This window comes from Cydia splendana, chromosome 19 (genome assembly GCF_910591565.1).
Source record: "Cydia splendana chromosome 19, ilCydSple1.2, whole genome shotgun sequence".
NCBI classification, from domain to species: domain Eukaryota; kingdom Metazoa; phylum Arthropoda; class Insecta; order Lepidoptera; family Tortricidae; genus Cydia; species Cydia splendana.
Genome location: NC_085978.1, coordinates 16,387,560 through 16,409,005, shown reverse-complemented (window position 1 = coordinate 16,409,005; position 21,446 = coordinate 16,387,560). Strand labels below are relative to the sequence as shown.

The 21,446-nt window shown below is 38.4% G+C and overlaps 1 long non-coding RNA gene across 2 annotated transcripts in view; it reads right to left on the bottom strand.

The window, feature by feature from the left end:
• The window catches only part of LOC134800154 (uncharacterized), a 92,714-nt gene that overhangs the window by 70,713 nt on the left and 555 nt on the right, over nt 1–21,446 (bottom strand). The window contains exon 2 of one of the 2 annotated variants that reach the window (XR_010145514.1): nt 19,754–20,508. This is a non-coding gene — a long non-coding RNA (uncharacterized LOC134800154). Of the gene's footprint in view, nt 1–18,706; nt 20,509–21,446 lie in introns of those variants that run through there. The other variant, XR_010145513.1, reaches the window with a different exon arrangement.

Here is a 21,446-nt window from a genome sequence, read left to right as displayed (position 1 = left end):
TAAGTCAATCGAGTGTTGTGGCTACCCCCCCGTTTAGGGGTTGAATTTTTATAGCCTATAACCTGGCCGGGGATGTTCTCGACAGATTAGTAAAGTTTTCATCAAAATCCGTTCAGCCGTTTTCACGTGATGCGCGTTCAAATAAACAGACAAACAGATAAACAGATAAACAGACAAACAGACAAAAATTCTAAAAACTGTTGGAACGTGTTCTGTTATCAATTCTAAGTATGCCCAGCCAACTTTTTTTCAAATATCTTCCATGTACAGACTTTCGACCCTCTTCAGCTTTATTGACCGAAGCGAAGCGAAGGTCTACGTTTTGACTCGGGCATTTTGCTTTCGTATGTCCGGATGTTCTCCTCTACAGGTCGGAATTCTTAACCGATTCTCGTGAAATTTTGTGACCGAATTTTATGACTAAATAAAATTTTTTTTGTCAATCCGGTTTTTGGAAATTTTTAAAAATGGCGGAGTCGTGATACCTGTCGCCTAAACAAATAGTCGTATCGATATCATAAGAGTTTTTTCTTTTTGATATATGTTTATAGATTAAATGGCCAAAAATTCAGAAAATTTGTATCTCTGGTTTCGGCGGTATTTAGATATTTAGTTTTTACTTGAGAATGAGTAGCTAAATTTCGTCAGCTTTAGTAAGAACTATCATGGCGCATTTTGCAAACGTTCGCTTTTTTGTTTGCATAGGGAGGTCCCTGGTTCCATCCCCAGTAATTGTATGCTGCTACATAACTTTTTGTATTTTTTTATACTTAAATTTCGTATCAATTGTTGTTTTATATTTTATTTTTTTATTTTGAAAAAATTAAAAAAATCGTATTTTTTATTTATCAAGCGCGGGCTAAGCGCATTCGTTTATTTTTTGCAAGAGATGATGGCTTTTTGCGCTTTAAAGAAAATTTGATTCTTGAATATACGGCGCCATACCTTTGGCCTATGCTCGTCTAGATGGCGACACCATTTTATATTTAACAATTTTTACTCATATCAGTAGAAGAACATGGGTCAAAATCATATAGCGTTCTAAAAATAAAAAAAATCATTTATACATTTATTGATTTTTTTTTTCATTTTCATTTTAATCCTGTATCGAAAGATGGCAGCAAATTTACTGTGACTACAAAATTTAGTATGACAATAACCCTCTACTACATATAGGGACCGTGCGCGTTGGAGGGTCTGCCATCTTGTGGCCTGAATCGGAAACATGTACATTGCCAAAACAAGTTCTACCATCTACCGTTCTTGTAGGTACGTTTCCTTATGCATAGTAGGTTCTGTCATCTTGTGGGCTACATCGGAAGCATAAACGTCACATTTACGCCTCACGCCAAAAATCTGACGGCTCCTATGCTACCCCCTATAGTTCACGCACGCCCACTATAGGGACCGTGCGCGTTGGAGGGCCTGCCATCTTGTGGCCTGAATCGGAAACATATGTGCACATATGTACATTGCCAAAGCAAGTGCTACCATCTACCGTTCTCGTAAGTACGTTTCCTTGTGCATAGTAGGTTCTGCCATCTCGTGGGCTACATCGGAATCATAAACTACACATCTACGCTTCGCGCCAAAGATCTGACGGCTCCTGTGCTGCCCCCTATAGTTCATGCACGTCCCCTATACACTTTATTCTCTTTAGATTAGATATTTAAATTCTTATTCGAGAATAAGTAACCAAATTTCGTCAGCTCATCTAAATGTTATCATAGCGCAGTTGGAAAGACGCTTATAAGCAAGGATATGGGATAGGTACCCGGTTCGATCCCCAGTAAATGCAATTTTTTTCATTTATTTTTTGCACTTAAACATCGTATTGCTGATTGATCAAGCGAGCGCGAAGCGCGAGGTAAGCGTATTCGTTTGAGTTTTTGTTTGAACATTTTGTTAGCGGTTTTAGTTCAAGGGCATGGCTGTTCCAGGAGTCAATTTCCACTTATGTTTATATAACCAGGTTTTTTTCAAATAGGTAGGTTAGGGTTATTTTTTTGATGACCCTAAAAACGAAACTGCTCCCAGAGATAGGTAGGTTAGGGTTATTGGCTGACAGCGTTTGGTTTTTTACTAGCAGTTTTTTTAGATTATGTTTTAATTTTAGTGTTTTTGATATTTGTTGTATGTGAAATACCTACAAGTAACAAATATAATTACTACACTATTAACATACAGTAACAAGAAAATATTATCCTAGATATTTAAAAGAACGAAAACTATAAGGAAAATATTAATTTAAAAATATTAAAAATAGGCGATTGCGGAAGAAAACCATTGGGAAAATATGGGAACGGAGTAATTGCTACCGAGAATGAATGATTTCGGGAAATTATGGGCAACGCAAAATATGAGAACGGAGTAATTGCCTCGAAGAAAAAATGATTTTCGGAAATTATGGGCCACACTCGCGCACGAAGCTTCTTAGTTGCAGTTTACAGGTTAAAATAATTCAAAGGTAATGTTGGTTTCCTAACATAAGTAGAGTTAGACCAAGAAAAGTCTGCAGAGATTTTGACACTGGCACAAATAACATTGGAACTGCGTGTGCTGTCAAAATCTCTGCAGACTTTTCTTGGTCTAACTCTATCCACTTTTCTATACAATTAGTATGGCGACGTGTATACTTAAGGGGCATCGACCGTACACTGACATCGGGATGATATTTTTATCATGTTATTTAGTAGTCATCGTGCGTCTCGCTTGCGCCAATACATGTACGGACAAGAACGAGTGAAATGCACGATAACTAAATGACATCAGTTAGATGTCTTTCTGATATCTGTGTAAGTTTGAATTGGTCTGTTAGCCAAAAATTGTTTCGTATGTCCATATGTTCTACTCTACAGGTCGCATATCTAAACCAATTCCCGAATTTTGTAAGCAATTGATAGTTAAGTTTTTATGGTCAAATTAGATTCTCTAAATTCTTCAAAACAACGGAACCATACATTTATTCAGTTTTAAACTCTGCTCGCGAGGTCTACAGCTCACAGAGCCACTAGTTTAGATTGTGGAAGATCTGCGGAGTGATGGTGGAAGAGAACGGCCACCATGGGCTCAGCTGCCAGAGATGCGCCGGTCGTTTCCCCAGGCACCATTCTCTAAATGAAATCGTACGTCGAGCCATGCTGTCGGTGGGTGTTCCGTGCCTCCTTGAACCACCAGGACTGTCTCGAACAGACGGCAAACGACCCGACGGGCTGACGTTGGTTCCCTGGCAGAGAGGGCGGTGTCTTATATGGGACGCAACTTGTGTGAGTACATTTGCTGCGCCCCATGTAGGACACACCGCTAAGTCGGCAGGCTCAGCGGCAGAGACTGCCGCCAAAAACAAGCACCAAAAATACTTTGCCTTGGGAGCCAACTACGACTTCGTGCCCGTTGCCGTCGAGACAGCCGGGCCCTGGGGACGGGAGGCGCGTGAGCTATTTAGAGAGATCGGCAAGCGCCTAAGGGAAAAGGGGAATGACCCCCGTTCTGAGTCATGGCTTGTCCAACAGATCTCCATCGCCATACAGCGGGGTAACGCTGCAAGTGTGATGGGGACCTTTGGACCCGGCATGGCTCAGAACGGGTTTTAGTTCTTAAGTTTTGTATGTATTTGTTTTATATTATCAAATAAATGACTTTCATTTAGATTAGTTTAGTTTATAATTTAAGTTTTTAATCTTATTGATGTTACCCATTAGACTGTATTATCTAATCAGTCAATCAATATTAGCTAAAACAGCACACCAAAAGTATCTGCCACCCCGGAACACTTTTCCAAAGAGCAATATAACTTTACAGTTCGTGTTCAAAAGTACCACAGTAAAGGCTGCTGCCTTTTACAATTTCTACATAAACATACATAATCCGCACAGGATTTTAATTTACTTATTCAAGATCCTTATAATATTAGCCTAGATCATAATTCAAGGAATAAAGGTCGTTATTCCAATGAGAATTGGGTCCGTATTGCGTTATTGTCATTCCTGGGTGCTTGCCAACGTAGCGTTATTTACTGCCAATTTTATCTTTAACCAATAAAGCTATTATTACTATTTCATAAGAAAAGAAGTCCTTTCTCTTCATTTTTGTAAGCTCCTGGCAGGATATCAACGATGTGGTTTCCCGCATCATCATTCTGAGCCAGCGCCTATTCTCTGCCGCGACACATGGTTTTGTATTTGTTTTATTAGGGTTCCGTACCCAAAGGGTAAAACGGGACCCTATTACTAAGACTTCGCTGTCCGTCCGTCCGTCCGTCCGTCCGTCTGTCACCAGGCTGTATCTCACGAACCGTGATAGCTAGACAGTTGAAATTTTCACAGATGATGTATTTCTGTTGCCGCTATAACAACAAATACTAAAAACAGAATAAAATAAAGATTTAAATGGGGCTCCCATACAACAAACGTGATTTTTGACCAAAGTTAAGCAACGTCGGGAGTGGTCAGTATTTGGATGGGTGACCGTTTTTTTTTTTGCTTTTTTTTGTTTTTTTTTTTGCATTATGGTACGGAACCCTTCGTGCGCGAGTCCGACTCGCACTTGCCCGGTTTTTTTTTAAGAATTGCAAACTAGTTTTTATTTCTAAGCTGCATGTCTTCTTTTTATCTATTTATGTACCATGTATGTTGCGGAAATGAATATAGTTTTTATCTGTCTATCTACTCTTTCCGTTACTATATTCCAGTGTATTACAATGTGTAGGCATATATAATGTTTGTGTAAATGCACCAACTTCACTTAGAAATTGGTTATTTCTATAATATCTTGGGGTACTAGGTAGTATAATATAAAGAAGGGGAGTCCGGGAGAATTTAACCCTGATTTAACCATATTTTATCGTTAAAATTCCAAAAAATATTCTATGAAACACATACCACACCTGTCCACACCGCGCTCCGTTCGCTACTTACCGCTTACCACCCACCGCTCCGCTCACCGCTCCGCTCACCGCTTACCGCTTGCCACGCGATTGTCTCCTCTCGAGTCAACACGCCGCGCAAACTTCAACAATAATTAACTACATTAATTCACAAACTAAACTCTCTCGTCTTCAAGATGCTCCCTATTATATCTTGACCTCTTAACCTATAAAACCGAAGTACAATAGAAGACCATACTTTAATGGTTAGTGGAGTTACAAGCGGTTATCTTAATTGCTATCGTAATTACAAAATTTTGGGAAAACGAGTTTGCTTTAGGACGTTGAACGGTCAAGCAAATTTAATTTTTATTAAAAATTTCAATGTAAAAATGAAATTGATTGATACTAATATTATTATTTACGTAGGTACGAGTACTGTTTAATATCGTGTTTAAATATTTTATTTTAATTTTAGTTCTAGGTTTCTTAGTTTTATTAGTACCGTAAAACGGGGTGAGTAGGTTTCGCGGGGAGAGGTGGGTTATGAATGGGGAGAGAAGGTCTGAGAGGGGGGTGAGAAGGGATTTTAAGGCTACTGCTACAAAAATAATGTATTCCAATTTAAAATGGAGCTATAGTAATACGGATAATAAAAAAAAATCGATCCAACAATCTTCCAAAATCACCTTTGTATGAAAACCCCTCTCACCCCAAATACGAGGCACTACGGGGTGAGGTGGGTTTTCCTCTTTATCGTCAAAATTATGAAATGGAACTACACAAAATAAAACAAAAACTAAAATTCAAACGTCCGGAACACTTATTATATACACCATTCAGTTTTCATAATTATGTAAAAATAAAATGTTATCGTGGTTTGAATTTCAGTTTTGACCCTACTCACCCCATTTTACGGTATGCGTATACTTTGAGAGTTATTTAATGGGAATATATTAAACTATTGAAATGATTTATAATAATAAACAATTGTTATTAATTTATTGGTTGTTTAATTTTTATGAAATTATCTCTTTGTAGCTTTTTTGACGTAAATTCCAATCAAGGTATTTAATTAACAGTGATCGTTAATTTTCCAGCAATTTTGGTGCAGCATAGTAAAAATAAAGGATTTTCTTCAATTTTTTTTTAGGGAGAGGATTGGTTAAGGTTAATGTTAATGTTATTAACCCTAATTATCTATTCCACCTAGAGTAGGGCATACAGATGCTTTTAACCAACAACGCTACGCCAAAATTGCTGGAAAATTAACGATCACTGGTAATTAATTAGGTACCTACAACACAAATACGCAATACTTCAATTAATCTCTCTAATTATGCGTTCAAAAACCACAAATGACGGCCAGCATAAAGAAAAAAATGTTAAGTAACCCTTACTGAAGTTACTCAGCAAGAAAGCAGGTGTTTTAGCTTTCACCATTTTCTTTCACAGCCTTCACAGGCAATCGAGCATTCTGGTGAGACAACAAGCTATAACCTACTATACAACGTTATTTACGGTATTTGACGTCTGTCACTCACTACAGCAACACTACGTAAAATGTCTTGCACATTGAAATCACAAAGGAAAACAACTGCACTGCGAACGTTTACGTTCTACGTCTTTTTTTTTTTAATTTTAGTGTTGTCCGGACACCACCGTTATGAATCGGTAGTCGTCTAAGTAAATCGATATGAATATTTCATTTTAGGTCGCAACAAAGCATTATTAAATTTATTATATTTACTTTCGAATAGATAGTGTATCGATTTCTGAACGATCCGGTATTGACGTTTGAAAGTAAAGTTTTTGTATTGGTGCAGTTCGTCGTAGTTTCTCCGTCTTACTGTGCGCTTTTCTAATTTCTCTTTGTATCTTTCTGACCCGGCTTCGTTTTTGGACTGATATTTGCATTCATCGTTGACCTTGGCTCGTTACTTACTGGACACTGATAAAATTTGTGATTTGGACTTGTGTTTTGACATCTTTTTGTCAAAAATGCCTAAGGTTTTAGGCAAACAAGCTCGGCGTATGGTCGTGCAGTTGTACGAGCATTTTGAGCGTGAAAGACAAAACGGTGGACCGCTTATCCCGGTGACTCAAGTGCAGCAACGCGTTGCAGACGCACTAAACATTAACAAGGGTACTGTTTCCCGTATTTTAAAGGAAAAGTATGGAGCTACCGGGATGGAAGCTAATAAATTACTATCACCGAATAAAAATCGGAAAAAAAAAGTGAAACCTGTGACCGGCATAGATGACTTCGATATTGCCGCAATACGCAACCATGTATATGGGTATTACATAAGGAAAGAATATCCAACATTAAAGAAACTTACAGCATCATTGAAGGCGGCTGGACTATTTAATGGCTGCGTGACATCACTTAGGACAGTTTTAAAGGATATTGGTTTTAGATATATGAAAGTTGATCACAGGAAGATGCTTTTGGAAAGGTCAGACATAGCCCAAAAAAGAATAGCTTTTCTAAGGAAGATGGCTGCAATAGAAAATTGGCAAAATGTGGTATTTCTTGATGAGACATGGCTGAACGCCAACCATAGTGTCTCTAAAACGTGGTCGGATGGAACACAGGCCTCGACGTCCAAGGTGCCAATGGGGAAAGGGGCACGGCTGATAATTTGTCATGCAGGTTCTGCTGCAAGCGGATTTATCGATAATTCTCTTCTGGCGTTTGAGTCAAAATCGACTAAAGAATACCACGAAGAGATGAATGCCGAAAAATTTCAAGAATGGTTTGTAACAATGCTGCAAAACCTGCCGGGTCCATCAGTTATTGTGATGGACAATGCATCATACCACTCTGTCCAAATAGACAAGCCCCCCACAAAAGACAAAAACAAAGCGCAAATGGTGGCTTGGCTAGAACAAAATGGTGTCGCTGCCAACATGAGCATGTTAAAAGTAGAACTATGGGGTTTGGTCGAACAGTCAAAGCCAAAACAGATCAGATACCTTATTGATGAGATGGCAATGGAGCATGGACATGAAGTTATAAGGTTACCACCGTACCATTGCCAATACAATGCCATTGAGTTAATATGGGCGCAAATAAAAGGTTGGTATTACATTTCTTATTTTCACTTTAGGAGTCATCCATTAATTACGTCACACGAATTTCTAGGTTTTTTGACCCCTCCCCCCCTCTTGTCACATTTGGTCACATTTGGCAAACCCCTCCCCCCCTAGTGTGACGTCACATTTTTTCTACGAAATCGCCAAATCGAATTAAGTAAGTACCTAAGTATTATTAATATTTTATCAAAATATTTTTGACGATATAAATATTAGTAATATTATAACCCAAAACTGCTTAGGAAAGAAAACTAAAAGAATAAAACGATTATCGTTTTAAAAACTTGTTATTTAAATGTACAGCGAATAAAATAATTTAAAAAAAAATTTCGGTTACTGATGAAGTTAAAGTGACGTCACAAAGTTTGTGTCTCCCCCCTCCCCCATGTCACAATATGTCACATTTTCTTGACCCCCTCCCTCCCCCTAAACGTGTGACGTAATTAATGGATGACCCCTTATATCATAAAATAGATACATATTATGCAATATATTGAATATTACTAAAACATAAGTACATTATATATTAATTTTCCACTTCTCATTGTGTTTGAGTGTGGAATCAAGTCTTACTCTAAGTTAGATATCTATTGCCATCTTGAAGTAGGTACATTTTTGTGATTCCATGTGAAGTTCCATCCGAGTGAAGTTGCAATGCAAAATATATTTATATTCACGTTTTCTTCGTTTAGTAACCTTAATATGATATATGAAATTATGTGATATTGTTAAATGTTGTTTCTGTTTTAGGTTATGCTGCAAGAAAAAATACGAAACCACCCTTCACGACAAAAAAAATGCTGTTATTATTAAAAGAAGCATGTGCAAATGTCACCAGGGAGAACTGGCATAGTGTGGTGGAGCATACAAAAAAAATTATCTTAGAAGATTTTAAAAGAGATGTGACAGTCGACACAATTATTGATAACGAATTTGTCATCCATGTGTTCGATTCGGAAAGCTCTGCATCGGATGACTCTTCTGCATCGGAAGACAGTGATACAGACTAAATTAGTTGATAGTTATATTATAGAAAGCTATAAATGTTTTGTTCTGTTTGTTTGTTTTGTTCGAAATAAAAATATTTCATTTCATTTCATTTCATATGTGTCTGTCCCACTACTGGGCAAAAGCCTCCTCTCTCCCTTATCCGAATTATCTATTAATAAATTTAAGAATTATGTAAAGCGCAAACTTATTTCAGGGGCCCACTGATTAACAGTCCGCAGGACGGTATCGGCCTGTCAGTTGTTAGGAACTGTCAAAATTTTGTTCTAACTGACAGGCCCGACTAAAGCTTATTATACCACACAAGATTACATAATAATACAACGTGGGATTAATTGTTATTCGAAATGATTATTTATTTATTAGGTATATTTGATTATTGATGAGGAAATGGATATTCCGATAGTTTCAATTTTGACGATAGGTGCGACCTACTAGGTCGATGTATTAAATGCATTTACCTTGCGGGAAAAACATATAATTTTAGCTTTATTTAAATCTCAAATAAAAAATCATTATACGTCACAATTCGATACCTCAGTCTATGTGCCATCCAATCGTAATCGCTTGCTGTGACAATCGATTTGCGTTAGTTACATCTCTATATACGTCAGTCATAATGTGTCAAATACCGTAAATAAAGTTGTTTACACTATATAACCACGTCTCGGCTTCCGACGGTCTGTGTGCCACAGACAAGATAGAAAATAGCTAGAGGACGGGTTCCCACACTGGATGGAATGTTCTGTATTTTTCTCTACACGTTCTTACATTTTTATTCGTTCCAACTTTAAGATATGTCAAATAATAGGTCTAGATACGATTCGGATCGGATATGTCAGTGTCAAAAGTGACGTTCCTTCAAACAAATACGTCACTTTTGACACTGACATATTCGATCCATATCGTATCTACACCTAATATATGGCGTACCAAAATTTTATAGTTCGTACTGCGGGGCGAGATGTCGACGCATCGGCAGCAACCGGTGAAGTAGACTCTCCACCTCGAAGTGATGAGTCTGGCAGCATGGATGGAGTATCTGAGTGCAGGTTCACATCACCCTCATCACCACCATCTTCATCGAGCGACAGGTACTGGTCAAGGAGCGGAGACTAAATAGACGCCAATGAGTGACATAAATGATAAATGAAACAGGCTTATCTCTTTGACCTTGTACGGTAAAAATATGGGTGCACACATCATACTCAAAAATTATGTCCCATAGCCCTTATGTCACAGAATTAAGAACTATACACACAGGTTCATACAACATATTTTTCACCTCAGCAGCTCGAACAAGGGTACTTTGCTTCTTAAAACCAGTGAGCAAAATGCGATTTTGCTAACTGAGTCATTTTGTCTCACTCAGTGAGCAAAATCGCATTTTGCTCACTCAGTGTGTCTCACTCCGTGAGCAAAATGCGATTTTGCTCACTGAGTGAGACAAAATGACATTCAAGTGACCTTTATAGTCAAATGTCATTTCAACATGCGGGGTCTAATACAAGTTCGATATACTTGGGTTCTATTATTTCTGTCCCTCTAGGTATGTTCTCACTGCTTAGGGTGAAAAATTTTGTGTACTACACGAGATCAAAGTTATTTACATCTCGTGCGCTTTTGAATCCCTTACTACGCTCAAGATTCTAAATTAGATTCACGAGCGTAGCGAGTATTATAGAATCTTTCGCTTGCACGGGACTCAAAATAAGCACTCGAAGAAATATCAAACTTTGATCTCTTGTTGTACAAATAACTATTTGAGTAAGTTCTATGCACCCATATTTTTACACGTGACTGTAGTAAAATTACCGTGTACTTGTTTGTTGTGGTTGTAAATCACCACGTAACTTCGAGATGTGGTAGACTTAGGGCCAGTAAAGTTGCACCAACCACATTTGACAGACTGATCAAAGTCAGCCGGCGCCCCCCGGCGCTTTATGAAACTTTCCATATATAAAAATTTAGCGAACTCTTTAACGATACGAACAGTTTGGTGCAACCGACTCTTAGTTAAGTTCTCAATCAAAGTGATCCTTCTTCGCATACTTACGTCTGCATCCTTTCGGAAACGCTTGGGAATCGAATTTTAAAGCTCGTTTTATGGAAATTGCCGGAAAAAACTTCGCTGAGGACGGGAAGTGGGAATTTACTTGGAATTTTTCATTGCAAACCGTTTATTGATTATATTGGGAACTGCCAGCTTGTTGCCTTACGCCTGTGGTTATAAAAGGGACTTGACGCGATAAGAGAAAGTTTGCAGTTATTTTTGTGTAGGCACTCATAGCATGGTAGTGCATCCAGTATGGAAAAGATCGGTGAAACCATTTTTTTTTTAATGAGTTACTCTGGAGTCCATTCGGAAAGAAGAGTGATGAAATAATGATGACGAAACCAGCATATATACAATCAGAAGGTTGGATTCCCGTTTCGAAATAATCTGGATTCAAATTTGTGACTGAAAGATTGAAACTTAATTAAATTAGGGCTTGAACTTTTAAATAAATAAATAAATAAAAATCGTTTATTGCAGACCATCAAAGTCCATAGGAGTGTTAGTAACATTCATCTTAATTGCCTAAAGGTTAGTGTACACAAAGAAAATAAAAACAATGCAGAGAAAATAAAAGTATATATGTCGGAACCTGACACCAGAAAGACGTATTGCAGCGTTATAGTTCATTATTTTAGACGCCTGTATAAAATCGATTAGCAATGTTGAGCTACGTATTATTTGGTTGTAACGAAATAAATAAAGTTGCGTAGAGAGTAACGCCGTCTATTGGCGCATTGTTGAAATAAAGTTGCGTAGAGAGTAACGCCACCTATTGGCGTGTTGTTGAACTGAGATGACAGGTAGAAGGCTTTGGAACGTCGAGAGGTTTCTCTCGAGTGAGCGTAGGCACGAGTTGGCGTTTTTGTCGGTATGTTGGTAGACTGGTCGAGCAGGTTTGCCAACTTGACTGAGGCGGGAGCGGAGAGGCTCCGCCGCTGGTAGTTCTTCTTGATCGGACCGCGCTAGAGATCGGACGTACTCGTTAGCCAACCTCGTGCCTAACTCGCTACGTTCCTGAAGGCTTATACCTAAAGGATTATTCTGATAGCTTATAAAATCCCGCGTTCTTTAACCATTTAGCTAAGTGTTTTATTTCAAGAGTTATTTTGATTTCTTATGTTTCATTAGAAGCTTACTTTTATGAAATAAAGAAATGATGTGTTATGTGTTGTTTTAACTTGTTTTGAAAAGATTTGTCCCTCTGAGTTTGTTGCCGGTCCCATATAGGGCTAAATCTTCTCATGTTAGAGGCGTAGGTTTGGAGCCGGCCTAGTTTGACTTGAATAAAGATTTAAACGGTTTCTTTTTACTTTCATATCGCTCCCTTGAGTTAAACATAGCAATTAGTTCTTTTAAACATTTAGTACTGAAGTATAGTAGGCACTAGTATGGTTAACGAGTCCTAAGGTTTATTTCATGCACTGGTAGCATGGTAGCATACTGGTTTAGCTGTGAAGTAATACATTATCGTTCTACCCCACGCGCCCACCGCCTTTGAGACCATCGGTACTCGACATCAGCAAGTGGGATTGTCAAGGTATCATGTATTGCTTACACAGCCACCTGGGAGCGTGGTGTATTTCTGGTGACCTACATTCCATAATCTGGACACGTGGTAATGGTAAACTCACGTGTCTAACCTTGATTGAAAGGTGAGTGTAATTCATTGTTATTTGGTGAGAATTATTGTGAAATTGTGAATAAAATTGTGATTGAGGCAGTCGAGCATAGCGGTCGTTACGTGACGTCATCCCTGGGATCGTTACGTTTCTTTGTAATTAATTTTTGTAATCCATCTAAATCGAAGCGATCTTGAGTTATTTTGATTTGAAATCCATACTGTTAATTAAAACCGAGTATTAGCTATTACAACGTGATATTATTTTATCGCTCACTTGTGAATCTACCCTCAATAATTGATTTTTTATGAAGATACAATTATTTTTTATAATCCATTTAAATCTAAGTGATCTTGAATTATTTTGAAATAAAATCCATGTTGTTAATTACAACCAAATATTGGCTATCACGACGTGATATTATTTCATCGCTCACTTGTGTATCTACCCTCAAAAAATATTTTTTTTTTGAAAATACAATGCACCGTTAGAAATTGATCCTGTAATTCCTCCTGTAATCCTGTTTAGTAATTAATAAAATTGCGACAAATTATTGCCCGTAATGCCGTGATAGATCACAAATCGTGCATACTATGGAAACATGAGCTACGCATATGAAAATTAATGTTACAGTGTCCTACAGCCCGAGCCGAGCCAACTTAGAGACGCCATCACGCCTGTAACACAGAAGCAGCTGTGCAGTCTCTTCTGTGCTGGAGATTTGGAAATAAAAGGACAGGTTTCGTTCTGATTGCTTATTAGTGATTTTTATTTTGAGTGTAATGGCGAAGCATAACAGTCGAATGTAACTAATTAGCTGTCACTTTTCGTATTGGCCCTTTTACCGTGTTACTTATTTTTGGGACACGTGTTTGTTTGTTCATAGAAGGAAATAAAACGCACTCATTGAAGTTTCAATTTTAATCAGAGATTTTTAAAGTCTCATATCCATTAGTAACATATCTTTAGTGTCCACTACTAGGGCATTACGTAAACCTTTGAGTTTAGCCTGCATACATGATAAATGATAAATCTGATACCGTGCAAATGATGATTTCAGTACCAGCCAGCTATGATGAACCACCGCTCTGTCAAGAGTGTCCCGATCAAGATGATGAACCACATCGTGCATCTCGCCATATGCCGCAGCAACGGCAACTGCAAGGCGGAAAGCATCAGCCTTCGTGCTTGGGTTGGACTTCACCACCACCTTTGACTGGGACGCGTGCATCATGCTTTATTAATCTGGTGAGCAGTTCCCATTTTGTTGGGATTATTATGAGAGGATTTACTTCTGCTTAGAAGTTATGAGCGAGTTTCTGTTGTTAAAGCTAAAGTAGAAAGCTGAGTTTCTGTTGTTAAAGCTAAAGTAGAAAGCTATCTTTAGTGATTTTGATCAGTGATGTTCAGTTTCAGTTGATCAGTTGACGCTGATAGTACCAATGGTTCTGAGTAACATGATTTAAAGAACCGTTTTTATTTTCGTTTTGGAATTCACTCTTAACATTGTTTTTGCTTTCGATGGACTGAAAGCTTGTACTTTCGAAGGACTGAAAGTACGCCCGATGGACTGGGCAATACTGTCATGCTTTCGATGGACTGAAGGCAAGCCCGATGGACTGGGCACTACTGTTTTGCTTTCGATGGACTGAAGGCACGCCCGATGGACTGGGCACTAATGTTTTGCTTTAGATGGACTGGGTATTGTTTAGTGACCGCATCAGAAGTGCCGGAGCATGTAAGAGGTGCACGTGGTCTGCTTTTTATGTGCAGAATGCTCTTTGCAAGGAGTAGCACTTACGCGGCTGAGATGGTTACTTCTGACGAGGGTCTGGTATCTGCCGAAGGACTGGCAATGCACCGAAGGACTGGTGTTGTTTTGTTAAAAATGAATTCGCGTTGATGTACTGTGTTCATATGAGTAAAATTGGCATTATTAAGTCAGAGTGCTATTTATTTTAAGATGTCCTACAATGATTATTATCACATTTGACCAAAATATTTTTTTTAATGCCAGATAATTTCCCCGTAAATTGATATTGATGACAATAGTAGTGATACTGTCGAGCAATGAATTAGAGCTGTTGTGATTTGTGTTTTTGATGTTTGAGATTGTTCTGTTTTCACATAAATTTGAGAGTATCCGCCAGATGGAGGCGATGATTAATGGAGTGTATCCGCTAGATAGCGGCGATGATTACTGATTATTTTTATTAAGTCGTTGCTCGATGGACTATTTTTGACTAGAGAATTCAGGATTGTTAAAGTAATTTTGAACAATATTTTTTTCTGGTTGGATTGATAACAAAGTTTGATTTTAATAGTAATTTGAGAGAGACCCAAATTGTGGGTCAGGAATGACCGAGCGATGAGATACTGTGCTGAGTATTTTGTTACAGAATCAAATGCATACACCCACACACGAGGACGTGTGTAGCGCAGGACGGCCGTGTCGGAACCTGACACCAGAAAGACGTATTGCAGCGTTATAGTTCATTATTTTAGACGCCTGTATAAAATCGATTAGCAATGTTGAGCTACGTATTATTTGGTTGTAACGAAATAAATAAAGTTGCGTAGAGAGTAACGCCGTCTATTGGCGCATTGTTGAAATAAAGTTGCGTAGAGAGTAACGCCACCTATTGGCGTGTTGTTGAACTGAGATGACAGGTAGAAGGCTTTGGAACGTCGAGAGGTTTCTCTCGAGTGAGCGTAGGCACGAGTTGGCGTTTTTGTCGGTATGTTGGTAGACTGGTCGAGCAGGTTTGCCAACTTGACTGAGGCGGGAGCGGAGAGGCTCCGCCGCTGGTAGTTCTTCTTGATCGGACCGCGCTAGAGATCGGACGTACTCGTTAGCCAACCTCGTGCCTAACTCGCTACGTTCCTGAAGGCTTATACCTAAAGGATTATTCTGATAGCTTATAAAATCCCGCGTTCTTTAACCATTTAGCTAAGTGTTTTATTTCAAGAGTTATTTTGATTTCTTATGTTTCATTAGAAGCTTACTTTTGTGAAATAAAGAAATGATGTGTTATGTGTTGTTTTAACTTGTTTTGAAAAGATTTGTCCCTCTAAGTTTGTTGCCGGTCCCATATAGGGCTAAATCTTCTCATGTTAGAGGCGTAGGGTTGGAGCCGGCCTAGTTTGACTTGAATAAAGATTTAAACGGTTTCTTTTTACTTTCATATCGCTCCCTTGAGTTAAACATAGCAATTAGTGCTTTTAAACATTTAGTACTGAAGTATAGTAGGCACTAGTATGGTTAACGAGTCCTAAGGTTTATTTCATGCACTGGTAGCATGGTAGCATACTGGTTTAGCTGTGAAGTAATACATTATCGTACTACCCCACGCGCCCACCGCCTTTGAGACCATCGGTATTCGACATATAAAAAAAAAAAAAAAAAAAAACTAAAATTAAAATCAAAACCACCCCGACTATTAGGACTACTTGTCCCTCCCTACCACTACCTCAACCCAATACTTTGTTAGCGGGCAGTCTAGACGTTCGGCCATACACCTCAGCATGCTGTTGCCACTGCCGCGCACACGTTTCAGCAGTGAGGCTATTCTTTTTCGCCTAATAGCAAAAAAGTCGTCCGCCCTTGCTTCGCCAAACATGCCAGATGCACTGCAGTGCTTCGGCAGCCTCAACAGCATCCTGAGGATGTTATTATATTGTATGCGTATTGTGTTGTAGGCCTTCTGCGTAAATTTCACCCACAGGCTGCACGTGTAAAACGTTTGACAGTAAGCTTTAAAGAGTGTCAGTTTCACCTGTTCGTTACACCGTGCAAACCTGCGGGCGATCATATTGCCTCTTACAGCCATCGCTCTTCTTTCCCTTTCCATATCTGTATCATCTTTTAGTTCTACAGTGAGCATATGACCTAGATATTTGTCCTTGTCAACTATTTTAAGGGACACACCCCCCAGCTCGATCTGAGGCATAGTGCTTGTATTATATTTTCGTGCCTTAAAGATGAGCAGCTCACTTTTGGTGGCATTATATTTAAGGCCGTGCTGTTGAGCGTATCCCTCACACATCCTCACAAGTTGCTTCAACGAGTCGATTGACGGTCCCAACAGGACCATGTCGTCCGCATAACTGATATTATTGAAACATGTGTCTCCTATATGACAGCCGACACGTTTACTGCTGAGACCCTCAATCAACTCGTTAATATATAGGTTAAACAGGATTGGAGATGACAGCCCGCCCTGCCTTACCCCACACTGTAGTTTATACTCCTCTGAGTCCACACCCGCCCATCTCACTCTATTGACCTGCATGGTTTTTGTACCAATATTTAAGTAATGAAATGCATTCTCTTGGTAGACTGGTTCTTTCTAACTTTTCCCATAGTATATCATAAACAACCAGGTCAAAGGCCTTGGACAAGTCTAGAAAACACGCATATACTGGCGTGTTTCTATCCGTGTAGAACTTGACAGCTTGCTTAAGGCACAAGATCGCACTTTCCGTCGACAAACCTTGCCTAAACCCAAATTGTGCGTCATGGAGCTTAACATGTTTATATAGTTGCGCGTTAAGCAAGCTGTCGAGCACTTTTGCAAGTACTGTTGCTAGTGAGATGGGCCTGTAGTTACCCATGTCCGATAATGTGACCCATTTCAGCTTGGACTTAAAAAGCTTTCTGGTTTCGCACATATCTTGGTATACCGCACCCTGTTTAGGCTTATTTGCAGCTACCCTAATGATAACATAAAAATTACGTTGTTTTGCACACAGGTAATGTGATTGCGATTATTTAATGAAATTGTGTTTTACTTTACACTGTCATCGTAACCATAAGTACTAAATAATAAAATATGTGTAGTATAATCATAAAATATATTCATATTGTCAAATGTCTTTATAATCCCAGGGTCAATTTAATGACAATGTCAGACAAAGACGTTACGTAAGCATTTACTGATAATTTGAAGTGGCGATGTCGTTTAATTAATAGATTGATAACTAGGTACTTATAGTAATCGTTTACGAAAATATTCCAAAAAAACCGGCCAAGTGCGAGTCGGACTCGCGTTCCAAGGGTTCCGTACATTACCCAATTTTTAACAATGTATTTTTTATATGTGAAACGCGAGTGAATTGGCTTTAAAAAAACCCGTAGGGGTCGGATCAAAAGCTAAGTAATTAGTCCGACTCACGCTTGACTGCATATTTGTAATAGCTTTTTCTGTCATCTATAGGTGAAGAACTATTTTGTAAATTTTTTTTTTAATTTTAGACCCAGTAGTTTCGGAGATAAAGGGGGGTAATGGTCATTTTTTGACTATTTTCTTAAATAACTTCTTAACTATTTAACACATTCAACACCAAGAACCCGACTGTCGGGTACACTGTTCGTAGCGACTACGCGCTACATTCGACGAAACCGTGGCTACGCGCTACGAGCGTAACCCGTAGCACTTAGTGGTATTGAATGTGTTAATTTTAAATTACAAAAAAAATATATTTGAGATTCTCGAAATGAGCTCTTTCATTTGATATATAGCACGATATAGGTAGTTTAAAAAACATTATTTTTTATTTTTTTCATTTACCCCCCAAAAGTGGCCTCCATGTTTAAAATTCGTTTGTTTACGTAAGATGTCCGTCTTTGGATCACAAATTTACGTATGTGTACCAAATTATGTGTCCAGTACCTACTTTTGGAGAAAATAGGCTGCGACAGACGGACAGACAGACAGACGCACGAGTGATCCTATAAGGGTTCGGTTTTTTCCTTTTGAGGTACAGAACCCTAAAAAACAGCAGACATTTAGATTTGTGTAAATAATAAATCAAAACCTATAACAAATAAATATAGGTAAGTACAACTTCCATTCCGGTGATTTATCTCTATAACTGTACCTTAAACATGTGTGATAAACTGCAGATATTTGGGAAAGAAAAAATATTGCTTTATAACTGGATTAGTGGCTTATCAAAAATTCACCCGCTGGGAGTTAGAGCCGTTAGGGCACAATTTAATTTACGTGATAGAGGTCCAATCCCAAGGGTTTTGAGGTCAGTAAAAAAACACTTAGCTGATTTATTTATTCTTAATACACAATAAAAACAAAAAAGCTGCGATTAAGGCACATTTATCACAATTTTGACTTAAAACTAACTCGCTATTAAACGGACACGTGTGATTACATCGAATATATTTGAAGTTCTGTACTAAAATGGTAAAAAATACCAGTTTTAATATTACAATTATTATAAAATATCCAAAATTAAGTTAAATACATTATTTTTCTCTTTAGAAATACAGTAGGCACTTGGTAATCCTTCACTTGAAATTTTGCCCCTATGCCGTAATATTGTTGGAACTGCCGGATTATTGGATTAGTATGGCAAATAAATCTTTAGACTTATAGAAAATAAAGTCTACATGTCAAATACAACCGTTCTATAATCCGGCATTCGGCTGTGTAAGAGACGCCCGTGTAAGCTCGTTTAGACCACGTGTACGGAAAAGTAACGCACGTGTAAGCGCGTAAAAACCAAATGTAGGGAAATGTAACGCGCCTTCGCTCGTAACGCCATCCTACGCGCAGAAAAATACGCTAGTCTGAAACCGCTCTAAACTGCGGGAGTATTAATTTAAACGAGTCACCTGAGTCACTAAATTGTCGGATTTATTGGGCGTGCCAGAATACCGAGCGCCTACTGTACGTACGAGTAGGTAGACATACGTTAAAAATATATTGAGATTGCTGATCACTAATTCGAAGATAGGTAACAATTTTGCGGATGGACGGATCTTGTTTAAAAAAAGTTACGCGCTGCCAGCTGGTCGAAAGTTAACCGTAGGTATGTATTAAAGTTCTATAAAATTAATGTAAGATCCGGTCATGACCAAATGCAAAACACATTATTTAAATGCATGTGGCTTTCCTCAATATTGTCTTATAAATTTCTCTCCATTACATTATATTTCACAAGACTTAGCTATTTTTGTTGGGTAGACGAAAAACTACTTGATTTTAATGTAACAGTATATCAAAAATTACACGTCGATTGGTTACGCGCCCAGATTAGAAGCGGTATCATGGACGCATTTTTATCACCTGTCATGCCATACGACACTTTCGCACTCACATATTTGTTAGAACGTGACAGGCATGGTGACAAATGATAAAGAGCCGACCATCTTAGCCCTACAGTTGAGCCCACGTTGACGACTAGTTACATGAGTGCAAGATAGGAAATATGGTTGAGCATGTCAGAATTGTCAGGATTTTTGGTCCTTTGCGGGATTGCGGCGGCAAGTGTCAGGGTTTCTTAGAAAGAGGAGAGAGGAAAGGGAAGGTTATATATGTTTAAGTTGCAGCTGCAGTTCATGGTAGCGACATAAAGGGACTAGGAGCCCACGAAAAGTTTTAGAATAAGGGATATAGGTAATGGACCCTTATTATTTTTCGTGCTAATCGTAAATGTAGATTGTGAACGAAGTCGGAGTAGGCTATTTTTAAAGAAATTACCGTCCAGGCAATGTCAGGATTTTTAGGTAGACGTTCGGGCTTTTGTCAGGATATTTGTTTTACTTATGGCATCTAAGGATGGACATCAGGTGCTACCATCGCACGCTACGGTACGGTACGGTAAACGCTTTATAATGCGGTTAGTTTGTGTTCCAATGGTCTAATAGTCAGCAAAGCGTCTTGCTAACTAACTATATTCTAAGACTGCAAAGGCGTCTGTTCTGCCAGCAGCTCCTTCGGCGGGGCGGAGGGTGGAAGCAGCGCAGCGTTGGTCACCCCTGGCTTCTCGCGCTTTCGGAGCAGGCCGCGCTTGGCAGCCAGCAGGAGGAGAATGGCTGAGGATATCGAGAAGGATACCACCTGGAATTGTTGAAGAAACAGTTTTGTTTACTACGACAAAGGTTTTATTAAATTAAGGCATGCACAATGCACTTGTACAAATGTATAAATATGTCATGTCATGAAAATCTTCAAGGACCATTCTTGAGGATCTAAACTAGTGAGTAGGTATTATATTTTTTAGGTTTAGTTATTTTAATTGGTAACTACAATTAAAGTTTTAGTTTTATATTCCTGTTTATGTCCTTTAATAATTTATATTAATAAATGATACTAAATTATAAGTATACATATATTATTATATATTATGCGTAGATCCCTATAACTGTTGTTGTATAGGTACAACATGCGGTCTTATCTCTATCGATATTACTCCAGTCAATTATGTAGATTTTTTTAAACGAATTAAAAATCCTTTAAAATTAACGTGAGCCGAACGAGGATGATATTATATTGGGTCTATTATAATATTTATAATATACAACAGGCAATATACTATCAGTACCAACCGTTACCGGGCCTACCTACCTACCTAAATGGGCCTTAACAGTTAATAATGTATGTCAGCGATAAAAGCCCACGGCTTTGTAAACAATAGCAAAGGTCGAAGTCGATAAAAAATGAATGGACGCTTGAAATTCCAATGATTTCATCATATACAGTCTTGCATTACCTATAAATAGACCGTTCCAGAGTTAACCAATACCTAACCAAATGTATCTTTCTGCAAATAACTGGAATAGCATGGATAATAAGCCTGGTCTGAAGTCCGAGATATGCAGGAGATATGTAGGTACTAATTGTAATATCTGGGTTAAAATATAGACTGGGAATTTACTCTTGTTGAATATTTCAGTTGGATTAAGGCTGTGTATCTTAATATTTTATCGCTCCTTCACAAAGTACGTTTTAGTTCACAAAGAACTTCAACAAAATGCACAAACGTTTCATACATACAT